This window comes from Suricata suricatta, chromosome 5 (genome assembly GCF_006229205.1).
Source record: "Suricata suricatta isolate VVHF042 chromosome 5, meerkat_22Aug2017_6uvM2_HiC, whole genome shotgun sequence".
In the NCBI taxonomy this organism is placed as follows: domain Eukaryota; kingdom Metazoa; phylum Chordata; class Mammalia; order Carnivora; family Herpestidae; genus Suricata; species Suricata suricatta.
This window is the reverse complement of record NC_043704.1, coordinates 39,031,347-39,045,123: the sequence shown is the minus strand read 5'-3', so window position 1 is coordinate 39,045,123 and position 13,777 is coordinate 39,031,347.

Below are 13,777 nucleotides of genomic sequence, written 5' to 3'. Positions count from 1 at the left end.
TCTCTCTCTCTCTCTCTCTCTCTCTCTCTCTCTCTCTCTCTCTCTCTCTCTCTCTCTCTCTCTCTCTCTCTCTCTCTCTCTCTCTCTCTCTCTCTCTCTCTCTCTCTCTCTCTCTCTCTCTCTCTCTCTCTCAATATGGATGTTAGCCTGGTAACTTTTACTGCAGTGATTCAGGGATATAGATTTCTTCAATCTCTTGGCTACTCTATCTCTATGACTTCATAATCCTTGGAATTTAGCCAGTGAATAGGAAACAATAGGTAAAGAAAGTCCATTTGCTTCTCAGCAACCTGGGTTCAGAAGTAATGTTGTCCTTTTTAACATATAAGTTATTGGCAAGAAATTATCACATCGTTTCCCAAGCTATCTATACAAGGATCTTTAAAACATAATACCTGACTGGGCAGCCAAAGCAGCAATGATGCATGCTAGAAGGGAAGGACTAAATCTTTGGTAGACTTAAAGGTGTCCCTTCTATGTGAAGAGATATACTAGGAAATAACTTCAATAATCCTGATAGAGATTTTAATGATTTAGACTAAGATTATAGTAGGAGAGGTGGAAAAAATGATAGGTTCAGAATATTTTATGGAGACAGAATCAATAGATTTGCTGTAGATTGTAATATTATTTACTGATATAAGAGTTTGAAGAGAGAACAAATTAGTTTTAGATACACTAATTGTGAGGTGCTAATTAGATAGCTAAGTAAAATAAAAAGCAGGCGTTTTGTTATATGTATCCATAATTCAGTAAAAAGCCAATGACCGGATATATGCAGTTGGAAATCATTGGCCTAGAAGTAATACCTAAAAGCCATAAATATAATTTTCTAGGAAAACGCACAAGAGAAGTCAGCTCAAGATCTGATCCCCAGTGGTTCACCAGCATTTTAAAGGACAGAAAAGGTTACCTTAAATATATGTGGTCATGGAACCCAAGAGAAGATAACCACACTGTTTCTCTTGTAAGGCTAACTATGCCAATTATTTGACTTTGCAGTAAGATAATCTTATCAAGGTTATTTATGATGTTGAAAAACACAGTTTCAAGTCCTATCCTTATACTTGGTCCAGATGTCATAACTGCTTTAATATGGAGGAAGTGATGCTATGTCTTCTCAAGATAAGCCACAAAAAGAACCGTGGTTTCTCCAAGGCTGTCTTTCTCCCTTTTAGAGAAAGAGGAATGATGCGGTGAGGACCCTGAACTATCCCACGTGCAGAGATCATGTGGAGAGAACAGGGCCTCCAGATCATAGTCATGATCAGTTGCCAGATACAGAAGTCTTCAACTGATTCCATCCCTCAGCCTTAGTCTCTCCTAGCTGAGGACTCACCCATTATGGAGAAACACCATCTCTGCAGTGCTCTCTCCAAATCTGTGACCATAATAAATAGTTGTTTTACTCCACTAATTTCTAGGGTACAATGTTTTGCAACCATCTTAAGTAGGATACAAAACTGAACTCAAGGAGCAACTAAGAGGTAAATGTGGCTGGAAAGAGGGAACAAAGCATGTGTTGCTACAGGATGGATGGGGGTAAAGTGTAAATGAGTTGGGAGGCCTTCGACTTTTACTCTGATTGAGATGAGAGCCTTTGGAGGGTTCTGAACAAAGGAATAAAAGGATCTGTGTCATAGTAGGTATTTGCTTCTTATGATGGCAAATTTTTGATATTCCTTGTATTCTTCATTATAAACAAACACGGCTCTGTGGAGTAACTTCTTGCCGAGTAGTAAATTTCTATCTCAATTTTCCTGAAAATGTGACTTTAGTTTGGTAGCAAAGATGCCATTAAATACAACAGGTAATTCTATTTTCAATTCAGTTTTCTTGTTTGAAGGAAGTTACTCACAGAAAACTATAAAGGCATACATTCTGATGACATTTATAATATTTACCTCTGCTTCTAATTATGCCAAAGAATGATACATTTCGGGCAGAAAATACTTTGGCTATAGTGCAGATTCTTATCTAAACTAAATACTCAAGGAGAAAATATATTGGAATTTCATAGGTCTCCTAAACTCCAGTGCAAATATTTTGCACCAACACTGTCTGCCTCCTTGAAGAATGCCCAAGCAAGGGGTTAAAAATTGAAAATATCAGGAGCATGCTACTCTGCAATATGGTTTAGAAATGCTTCTTCTTGGTAAGTTTCTTTGCAAGATTATACATATTTTTCTCATGTGAGAAGTAGTACACTATAATATTTGTAGTTTTACTAATTTTTTTCAGAGATTAGAAAATCTAAATTTGCTATAGGTACAAATATTGAGTGCAATAATGAATGCAATATTTCCTACATTACTTATGTTTCATTTCTCTTATGAAACTTGTAAAATCAAAGATGGGAACGCTACTATAATTTAATGATGAGAAATCCCTATAGAACACATACTTTTCATTGAAATCTTTCCCCTTCATTAAATATTTTATACCTTATGAAATGTAGGGCATCTATGATGCCCAAAAGGACTTAGGTTTGCAAGACATTAAGTCAAATACTTAAACTACTTGTATCATATCACGGATAAGTTGAAGGGGAGGGTAGGAAAAGTCCTAAAACTAAAATTGTAAGATAAGCATATTATAAAGCACATAATAATTTATTTGATTTGTTTATATTTAAACAACCACCAATATTTTGAAATGGCATCATTATTTTAACACCACTAATTATCTTGTTGCTTTTGTACTTAGTAAGGGCAATTTGTTCCAAACATATATTTATTTTCACAACGCACTTCCACTTCATATTTATATCAAAAGAGAGTCATTAATAAAGATAGATTTTTTCACAGACATGGACTCAATCAACAGTTCATAAAAATGAAGTAAAAACTGGTGATTTCCATCTCTAAATGACACTATGGAAGCTCTACAAATTTTATCATTTGTCTCATCTTTATCACTTATTACCCATGAGATTCGATCGCCATAGCTGTTATATTAAACTAATATTATGGAAAACATCAGATAATATATATAAATCAGGTCTTCTCATCAGATGAAAAGCACCTGGGAGGGGAAATAAATTCAATTATGTATTTCTTGTGTAGGCACAGAGAATATTTCAGTGTCTAGTATATGTTTTTCTTTTACATTTTGAGGTTGACCCTAGAAAACTGTGTCTGATTTTTTTGCTAGCATTCATCATTCATATTCACCATTGAGTAAGCTGGTCTGAGGTAATTACATTCTCTATATGTTAAGACTATAAATTGTAATGAAATCATCCCATGCAGGTTAGGCAGGTTTTTTTTTTTTTCTGTGAGCAAAGTTAATTTCAGAAATGACCTTGAAGATATAGGCAAAATTATTTTATTATAAAATATGGATTTATTTTTAGAGATGGATACTAGGCTAGCTTAGATCTGAACCAAAGATGTGAATTAGAATTAACAGAATGCATGTAAGCCTTTAGTTTCTGCCTTTCAGCTTATGAAGAAACTAAACTAACTTAAAAATAATTTTTGTTATACAGTGGTTGTTGACCTGGCTGTATGAAAACAATTGTCTCCTTTCCCTCTAAGGAGATTTTAGGGCATAAACCTATGCTACTATATATATATATATATATATAGATATATATATCTATATATATATATATATATAGATATAGATATGTGTGTGTGTGTGTGTGTATATCACACACACACACACAAATATAAATGTGTTATACACACACATATATAGTTACATTTTAATACTGTCACGCTAGATGAGAGAAACAAAACAGATATTACACAATTGTAATATTAACTGATGTTAATATGTAACTGATGATAAAAGGAGAATGATGAAAAAATCTGCACCAGAAATAAGGAAGCTACTCTTTGAAGAGAAGCAAAACAATACAGGGCAGAACATTAACTCACAGTGTTCAGTGAGAAATTGAGGTTTTACACTACAGCTGCATTTCCAACATGAGCATTTTGCCTAAATGGTTTATTTTACTTTTCTATCTCTGTTTCTGAAAAGTCATAAGCCTGAACAATAGCTTTAGGAAGATCTGAGATTAGGAGCTTAATTTGATGAGATCTAAATGAAACCTCCATTCATTACCTTATACTCTGAACCTACTGTATTGTGGTTTATACCTCCTTACTATGGTAGTTCTGCATATTCAGATTATCAGGATTTAGGGAGATTGCACTGCTTAGAGTCTTTCACCCTAGATAAATGGATATTGGAAAATGAGCATCAGGAAATATTAAGAGAAACAGGGTGGAGAGGAGGAAAGATTGCTGTAGCCCTGAATTGAAGGTACTAGTCATTAAAAAGTAAATAATTGGTGAAGGAAAGAAGAGGAGAGATGTTAGGTATAGATTTACATTATTATTAATTAGAGGAGAAAGAAAGGAAAGATGATGAGCATGATAGTAGGGCAACCATCAAAAAGAATGAAATCTTTCAATTTGAAATGACACCGATGGAGCTAAAATGTGTTTTGTTAAGCAAAATAAATCAGAGAAAGACTATATCATAAGATTTCACTCATTTGTGTAATTTGAGACACCAAATAGATGAACATATGGGAAGAGGAGAGAAGGAAACCATAAGAGACTCTTAATGATAGAGAACAAACTGATGGTTGATGGAGGAATGGGAGAGGGGAATGGGCTAGATGGGTGAGGGGCCTTAAGGAGAGCACTGGACATTATAGGTAAGTGATGGATCACCGAATTCTACTCCTGAGACTAATATGCTCTATATGTTAACTCAAAGAAAACATTCAGTAGGGCATTCTGTACCATACTGATTGGTTTGAGGGAAGGGTTTGCAAAGGCCAGAGGAAGATTTAATTGAAAAAAAAGTAAAAGATTAGAGGAAAAGAATGGAAAAGGCATCATTAAGGAAGCAATTTTTTAATAACTTAAGAATGTTCATTGTTCAAAGCAATATTCAGAATGAAAGACTGTCTATCCTTAATAACAAAGGTTTAGGTCTCTTATGCATTATAAACTTCCTGAAAACAAAGATCTTTACAAACCTTTCAATCAGCTTGAAATGCAATTATATTCACCTTGTGGGAGATTGGGTGATAGGAGTTATTTGTTATAGTAACCTAGATTATGTAGCAGCAGCAGATTGATGGTTGTCAATAAGTAAAGCAGGAAATATAAATCAATAACTTCTTTAATAAGAAAACAGGGTGCTGTAATCATTAATATCTACATTTGGTTTATAAAAAATACATCCAGTCACTTTCATTTTGTCTCTTTTGTACTGTGTATTCTTGTTTATATAAGCTCGTATTCATTCAATTCATGTGAAAAAACTGTGAAAATCAACTCTGGTCACCGCTCTGAAAATTCAAATGTTAAGTTTGTTAAAGGAACTACCATGGTGATTTAATTTAATTTGGGTCATGCTTACCAGTAAGTAGAAAATAACCCACTAGGGGGTGGCAGCAAGATGGCGGGGAAGTAAGGAGCCCCGTTATCTCTGTCCACCCTCAATTATCAAACTAAGAATAATTAAAAGTCACAGCTTTCTGATCTCCAAGAACGGAGGTGGTCTCACAGACTGCTTATTGAAAACAGCTTCATGGATGCCTGAGTGAGTGCGAACTTGGACCAGAAATTTTGGGGGAGGGAGCACCGGCCCAAAGCAGAGCCAGGAAAGAGAGTGCCCAAAAACTTAGCAATGGGCCTGCACAGAGCCTTGCGTCCAGAGGTGTGCAGAACCATGGAGAGCCATGTGCAGGATGGCTGTGCAGGTTGGTGGAGAGCTGAGGGGAAGAGGAGAAACTGAATTGATCATAGCGTACTCTCTGGAGAGGGGGGTCTTACCCAGGATTGAGAGCCACTGGGCACAGGGAGAGAAATCTGTCCCCCTCAGTGGGCTTGTTTTCCCTTGGGCCTGGCAGCTCACTGACTTCAGTAGGAGCCAGCGGAAAAACTGGCTCCACAATCCCCCTACTCAATCCCAGCCAGAAAGCTGCCCACCTGCCAGGGATTTTAACTGTAGTGGCAACATCAAAGTGCATGGGCCAGGACATAGAAACCTGGCGGAATGTAGAAAACAAATAATTTGACCATATGGCACAAGGAGGTTGGACTCAAGAGAGTGGCTGGCAACACATGGTCTGAAGGAGCTTGGGGCACTGCCATTCTTCCCCTGAAATCACTAAGGCGGGGCCTTAAGAGAGCAGTCCCTGAGACCAGAACTACCTACACCAAGGCACGCCCATATGCACTGGAGAGTTGCTGTGTTTTTGCTTATTATTTTTAATTGTTTTTTTCTTATTTTTACTTTTTAATTTTTTTTCCTTGTTTTCTCTTTTCCTATTTCCTTCTTTTTTCCCTTTGCCCCTGGAGTCTGGGAAAGACCAACATTTATGCACTGCTGTGCTTAGATCAACTCTTACCCTCTAGACATTTTTTTCCTTCATCTCATCCTTATCTCCCCCCTCAGCTGGTCTTATGCTCTCAAACTGTCCTTTATCTCTGGCTGTCGCTGTCCCCCACGTTCTTTTTTTCCTTTCCTTTTCTGGTCCTCTCTGTTCTTTCCTGTTCCCTTTTTTCTTTCCCCTTTTGCTTTGCTTCTTTACTTGTTCTGTCAGTGTGTTTGCATGCTTGTCTTCCCTGTGTGTTTGTATGTTTTCCTTTTCAGGGCTACCTCAAGAAACAAGCCAAAGCACACATAGTGGAAAGTCCTAAATACTGCTGAGTAGGGAAATTAATTAATCAGAGGCATAACAAGAGAAACCGAGAGACACCATTAAAAGAACATCTCCTGAAATGACAGACCCTAGACACTCAAAGAGCCTCCTTCTATAGAGGAATACTAATAGGTGCACAATGTAGAACGAGCCTTTAAAACTGACAAGAGACAGAAAGCTAGCCAAAATGATGAAACAAAAGAACTCCCCTCTAAAACTCCAGGAAGAAAGCACAGCTACAGAACTGTTCAAAACAGACACAAGCAACATAAATGAACAAGAATTTAGAACGATTGTCATAAAATTAATTGCTGGGCTTGAAAAAAAGCATAGAAGCCGTCAGAGAAGATATTGATACAAAGACTAGGAACCTTCAAAATAGCTGTGACAAATAAAAAAAAGGCTATAAATAAGGTGAATAATAAAATAGAGGCTACCACTGAACGGATTCAAGAAGCAGAGAGGAAAAGAGGTAAATTAGAAGACACAGTTATAGAGAAAGAGAGAAATTGATAGAGGAGCACAAAAGGAGAATTAGAGACCTGAGTGATACAATCAAATGGAATAATATCCATATCATAGGAGATCCAGAAGAGGAAGAAAGAGGTCCTGAAGGGGTGCTGGATCAAATTATATATGAGAATTTCTCCAATCTGGAGAAAGAGAAAGACATTGAAATTCAAGAGGCATATCGAACTCCCCTAAGACGTAACTTGAACCAACCTTCAGCACGACATATCATAGTGAAACTGGCAAAATATAAAGAGAGAATTTTGAAAGTAGCTAGGGATAAAAAGGCCTTAACATACAAAGGGAAACCTATAGGAGTGGTTACAGACCTATCTACTGAAACTTGGCAGGCCAGAAATGAATGACAAGAAATCTTCAATGTGATGAACAGGAAAAATATGCAACCAAGAATTCCTTATCCAGTGAGTCTGTCATTCAAAATAAACAAAAGTTGAGAGAATTCATCACCACCAAACCAGCCCTACAAGAAATCCTAAGAGGGACTCTCTGAGAGAAAGGTAACAAGGAATATAAGACACCAGAGACATCAATACAAGCATGAACCTTATGCATATAATGAATCTAAACCCACATTTTTCAATAATAACACTGAATGTCAATGGATTGAATGCTCCAGTCAAATGACACAGGGTAGCAGAATGGATCAAAAACCGAAACCCATCTATTTGCTGTCTACAAGAGACTCACCTTAGACCTGAAGACACCTTCAGATTGAAAGCAAGGGGTTGGAGAAATCTCTACCATGTGACTGGACGCCAAAGGAAAGCTGGAGTAGCCCTACTTATATCGGACAAACTGGACTTTAAAGGCAGTAACAGAAGATGAAGTAGGACATTATATAATAATCACAGGGTCTCTACATCAGGACGAGTTAACAATTATAAACATCTATGCACCAAATTCGGGAGCTCCTAGATACATAAAACAATCACATACAGAAGCAATCTTATTGATAAGAATGTGCTAATTGCAAGGGACTTTAATATCCCATTTACAACAATGGATAGGTCAACCAGACAGAAAATCACTAAAGAAACAATGGACCTGAATGACACACTGGAATAGATGGAATTAATAGATACATTTAGAACTCTGCATCCTGAAGCTAGGGAATTCACTTTCTTCTCAAGTGCACATGGCACATTCTTCAAGATTGATCACATACTGGGTCATAAAACAGCCCTCCAATACAAAAGAACTGATATCATACTATGCACACTTTCAGATCACAATGCTATGAAACTTGAAAGCAACCACAGGAAAAAGTCAGGAAAACCTCCAAAAATGTGGAGGTTAAAAACTACCCTACTGAAGAATGATTGGGCAAACCAGGCAATTAGAGAGGAAATTAAAAAATATATGGAAACAAATGAAAACAAAAATACTACAATCCAAACGCTCTGAGACACAGGAAAGGCAGTCCTAAGAGAAAAGTATATTGCAATCCAGGCCTATTTCAACAAACTAGAAAAAGCAAAAACCCAAATCTAACAGAGCACCTAAGGAAACTAGAAAGGAAGCAGCAGCAAGAGCATCCCAAACCCAGCAGAAGAAGGGAAATAATAAACATCAGGGCAGAATTAGAGAAGAAAGATTCCACAAAAACAATCAGATCAATGAAACCAAGAGTTGGTTTTTGAAAAAATAAGAAAGAACACCAAAATAGACAAAATCATGAAGGAAAATGGATCTATTACAACTGATCCTTGGAAATACAAACAAGTGATTACTATGAAAAATTATATGTCAACAAACTGGACAATCTAGAAGAAATGGTCTAATTCCTAAATGCACATGCACTACCAAAATTCAAATGAAAAGTGATAGAAAATCTGAACAGACCCATAACCAGTGAAGAAATCAAATCAGTTATCAAAAATCTCCCAACGAATAAAAGCCCAGGGCCAGATGGATTCCCAAGGGAATTCTACCAGACATTTTTGGCAGAGTTAACACTAATCCTTCTCAAGTTATTTCAAAAAATAAAATGGAAGGAAGACTTCCGGACTCATTCTAGGAAGCACATATCACTTTGAATCCTAAGCCAGATAGAGACCCAACAAGAAAAGAGAACTACAAGCCAATGTCCTAAATGAATACAGATGCAAAAATAGTCAACAAGATACTAGCAAATCGAATTCATCAGCATATGAAAAGAATTATCCATTATGATCAAGTGGGATTCATTCCTGGGTTACGGGGCTGGCTCAATATTCACAAATCCATCAATGTGATCCATCACATTAACAAAAGAAAGGAAAAAAAAACCATATGATCCTGTCGATAGATGCAGAAAAAGCATTTGACAAAATACAACATCCCTTCTTAGTAAAACCCTCGAGAAAGTCAGGCTAGAAGGAACTTACTTAAATATTATAAAAGCCATTTATGAAAAGCCCACAGCTAATGTTATCCTCAATGGGGAAAGACTGAGAGCTTTCCCCCTGAGATTCGAGACATGACAGGGATGTCCACTCTCACCACTGCTGTTTAACATAGTGCTGGAAGTCCTAGCCTCAGCAATCAGACAACAAAAGGAAATAAAACGCATCAGAATCGGCAAAGAAGTCACAGTTTCACTTTTCACAGATGACATGATACTCTACATGGAAAACCTAATCAACTCCACCAGATGCCCTCTAGAACTGATCCATGAATTCAGTAAAGTAGCAGGCTACAAAATCAATGTACAGAAATCGGTTGCATTCTTATACACCAAAACAGAAAAAGAAACCAAGAAACAGATCCCATTCACAGTTGCACAAAAAAACCTAACCAAAGATGTAAAAGACCTGTATGCTGAAAACTATAGAAGACTTACGAAGGAAACTGAAGAAGACACAAAGAAATGGAAAAACATTCTGTGCTCATGGATTAAAAGAATAAACATCGTGAAGATGTCATTATTACCCAAAGCAATTTACACATTCAATGCAATCCCCATCAAAGTTGCACCAGCATTCTTCTCAAAGCTAGAACAAACTATCTTAAAATTTGTATGGAACCACAAAAAACCCTGAATAGCCAAAGCAATATTGAAGAAAACCAAAATGGGAGGCATCACAATCCCAGACGTAGCCTCTACTACAAAGCTGTCATCATCAAGACAATATGATACTGGCACAAAAACAGACACATGGACCAATGGAATAGAATAGAGAGCCCAGAACTGGACCCACAAGTGTATGGCCAATTAATCATTGACAAAACAGGAAAGCGTCTCCGATGGAAAAAAGACAGCCTCTTCAACAGGTAGTGTTGGGAGAGCTGGACAGCAACATGTAGAAGAATGAAACTAGACCACTTTCTTACACCATACACAAAAATCAACTCAAAATGGATAAAGGACCTGAATATGAGACAAGAAACCATAAAGACTCTAGAGGGGGAAAGCAGGAAATAGCTCCTTGACCTCAATCGCAGCAATTTCCTCCCTGACATATTACCAAAGGCAAGGGAATCAAGAAGAAAAATGAACTGTTAGGACCTCATCAAGATAAAAAGCTTCTGCAATGCAAAGAAAACAATAAAAAAAAAAAAAAAACTAACAGGCAACTGACAGAATGGGAAAAGACCGTGGCAAATGGCACTAGATAAAGGGCTAGTATCCAAAATCTACAAGGAACTCACTAAACTCCATACCCGAAAAATGAATAATCCAGTGAAGAAATGGGCAGAAGACATAAACAGACACTTCTCCAAAGAGGACATCCAGATGGCCAACAGGCACATGAAATGATGCTCAGCGTCACTCATCAACAGGGAAATACAAATCAAAACCACACTGAGATACCACTTCACACCGGTCAGAGTTGCTAAAATGAACACACGAAGAGACTATGGATCCTGGCGAGGATGTGGACAAACGGATATCCTCCTACTCTGTTGGTGGGAATGTAAACTGGTACAGCCTCTCTGGAAAACAGTGTGAAGGCTCCTCAAAATACTATCAATGGAACTCCCCTATGAACCAGCAATAGCACTGCTGGGGATTTACCCAAGGGATACAGGAGTGCTGATGCATAAGAACACATGTACCCCAACATTCATAGCAGCACTTTCAACAATATCCAAATCATGGAAAGAGCCTAAATGTCTATCAACTGATGAATGGATTAAGAAGATGTGGTTTATATATACAATGGAATACTACATGGCAATGAGAAAGAATGAAATATGGCCATTTGTAGCAAAATAGATAGACCTGGAGGGAGTCATGCTAAGCGAAATAAGTCAGGCAGACAAGGAAAGATACCATATGTTTTCACTCATAGGTCTAGCAGGAGAAACCTAATAGGGGACCATGGGAAGGGGAAGGGGGGAGGAGAGTTGGAGAGAGAGAGTGAGGCAAATCATGAGAGACTTTGAATGCTGAGAACAAACTGAGGGCTGAAGAGGGAGGGGAGAAGGGGAAAGGGGGTGATGGTCATGAAGGGGGACACTTGTGGGGAAGAGCACTGGGTGTTACAAGGAAACCAACTTGGTAATAAACTATTTAAATAAAATAACACTCTAATATCTCTATATTTTAATGTTTTATTTATTTTTGATACAGAGAGAGACAGAGCTTGAGAGGGGGAGGGGCAGAGAGAGAAGGAGACACAGAACCAGAAGCAGGCTCCAGGCTCCGAGCTAACTGCCAGCACAGAGCCCGACGCGGGGCTCGAACCCACGAATGTGAGATCTGACCTGAGCCGAAGTCGGAGGCCTAACCGACTGAGCCACCCAGGCGCCCCTCTATATTTTAAAGCAGAAACAGTTGTATTTTAACTTATTTATATAGGTACATACTTAGCTGTCCATGCAAAGCTCCTTATATAGATAAGTAACAAAATAAACTCAAGATGTTGCACCACGTCAACAGTAGTCCTTTGCTAGACTCTGCAGGCCAGTAGATACAAAGATCAGTTTAGTTAGGAAGAAAAGAAACAGGCATGCCTAGAAAGGATATGGAACCACTAAGCTGCAGGTTTAAGCCCTGAAAAGCAGTGTAGTAGCATAAGGAAGAATGTAGAAGGTACAGTTCATATAGTTCACTGTATCTACAGGATGAGAGAGAAATCACTATTGTTTTGGCCTGGAATTCTAGAATCCAGACAGAGACTCTTCTCATTTGCTCCAATGCAGAAGTGTTAAACAAAAGTATCTAGTATAGGGAGAACTTTTCTAACTTTAAGCTAAAAATGGTACCTTCTAGGGTTCGCTTTAGTTATTCCTTCTAATGGACCATATAATAAAATTACTTCCCTCTTCATATAGCAGAGGTTTCTAATTCTGATGAGAGTAATCATGTCTCTCTAATTCTTCTATTTTCCCTAGTTATTTATCACATTACTTTGTTTTCCACCCTTTACCATAGGATTTGGCATGCTTTGAGCTTGAATTTTTTTTCTCAAGTATTAAGATAAAATTCCTTCTAGGAAACACTCCTGTTTTATGTACTATGCAAGCAAAACAAAGCAACACTTTAAAATTTCACTACCAGAAGTGGTTTAGGCTTCTCTCCTTAATTCATGCTGGATGCTAGGGCACATGCTTAATTGGTGGAATAGCTTTCTGGCACTAGTGTGGCAAATCTGAATGAAAAAGCACCGTTTTCAGTTTTTCACTCTGAGTTTTTGATAATTTTAAATTAAAAACTTAATATCAAACTTGGGTATAGGTAGAAAATATAAATCTTAGTATTTTCTGCCATATTTGTTGAATATATGTGTAAATATTAATTTCTTTAATGTCCACATCAAGAATTTTCACATATCTATCTTGTTACATAAAATTAAATGAAAATTTATGAACTTATTTTCCTCAAATTTTTCAACACAAATGGTATGCTTGTTTGATATCCATAGTAAATTAATGTGGCTATATTCCTATGACAATGAAAAACGCATGTTCAACGTTCAAGTCAGAGAAGCTGACAAACTAGGTAAGGTATAAAATATTCAAAGAAAAGTCAGCCCAGCTTAATTTTACTGTATAAGTTGATTGATTACACTGTCTCCAGTGACTTGACTTATATCATGTCACATACTGCTGAGTGACTTTTGTCAAGTCACATAGCCTCTTCAGATCTCAGTCTCCTTATCTCTAAAAGTAAGTTTGGTTTGTTCATTTTAGCCACTCTGACTGGCGTGAGGTGGTATCTCAGTGTGGTTTTGATTTGTGTTTCCCTGATGATGAGTGATGTTGAGCATTGTTTTATGTGTCTGAGGCCATCTGGATGTCCTCTTTGGAGAAGTGTCTGTTCATGTCTTCTGCCCATTTCTTCACTGGATTATTTGTTTTGTGATTGTGAAGTTTGGTGAGTTCCTTGTACATTTTCGATATTAGCCCTTTATCTGATATGTCATTTGCAACTATCTTTTCCCATTCTGTCAGTTGCCTATTAGTTTTCTTGATTATTTCCTTTGCCTTGCATAAGCTTTTTATCTTGATGAAGTCCCAAGGGTTCAGTCTTGCTTTCATTTCCCTTGCCTTTGAGGATGTATCTAGTGAAGGTTCCTCAAAAAACTATCCATAGAACTCCCTTATGACCCAGCAATAGCATTGCTGGGGATTTACCCAAGAGAGACA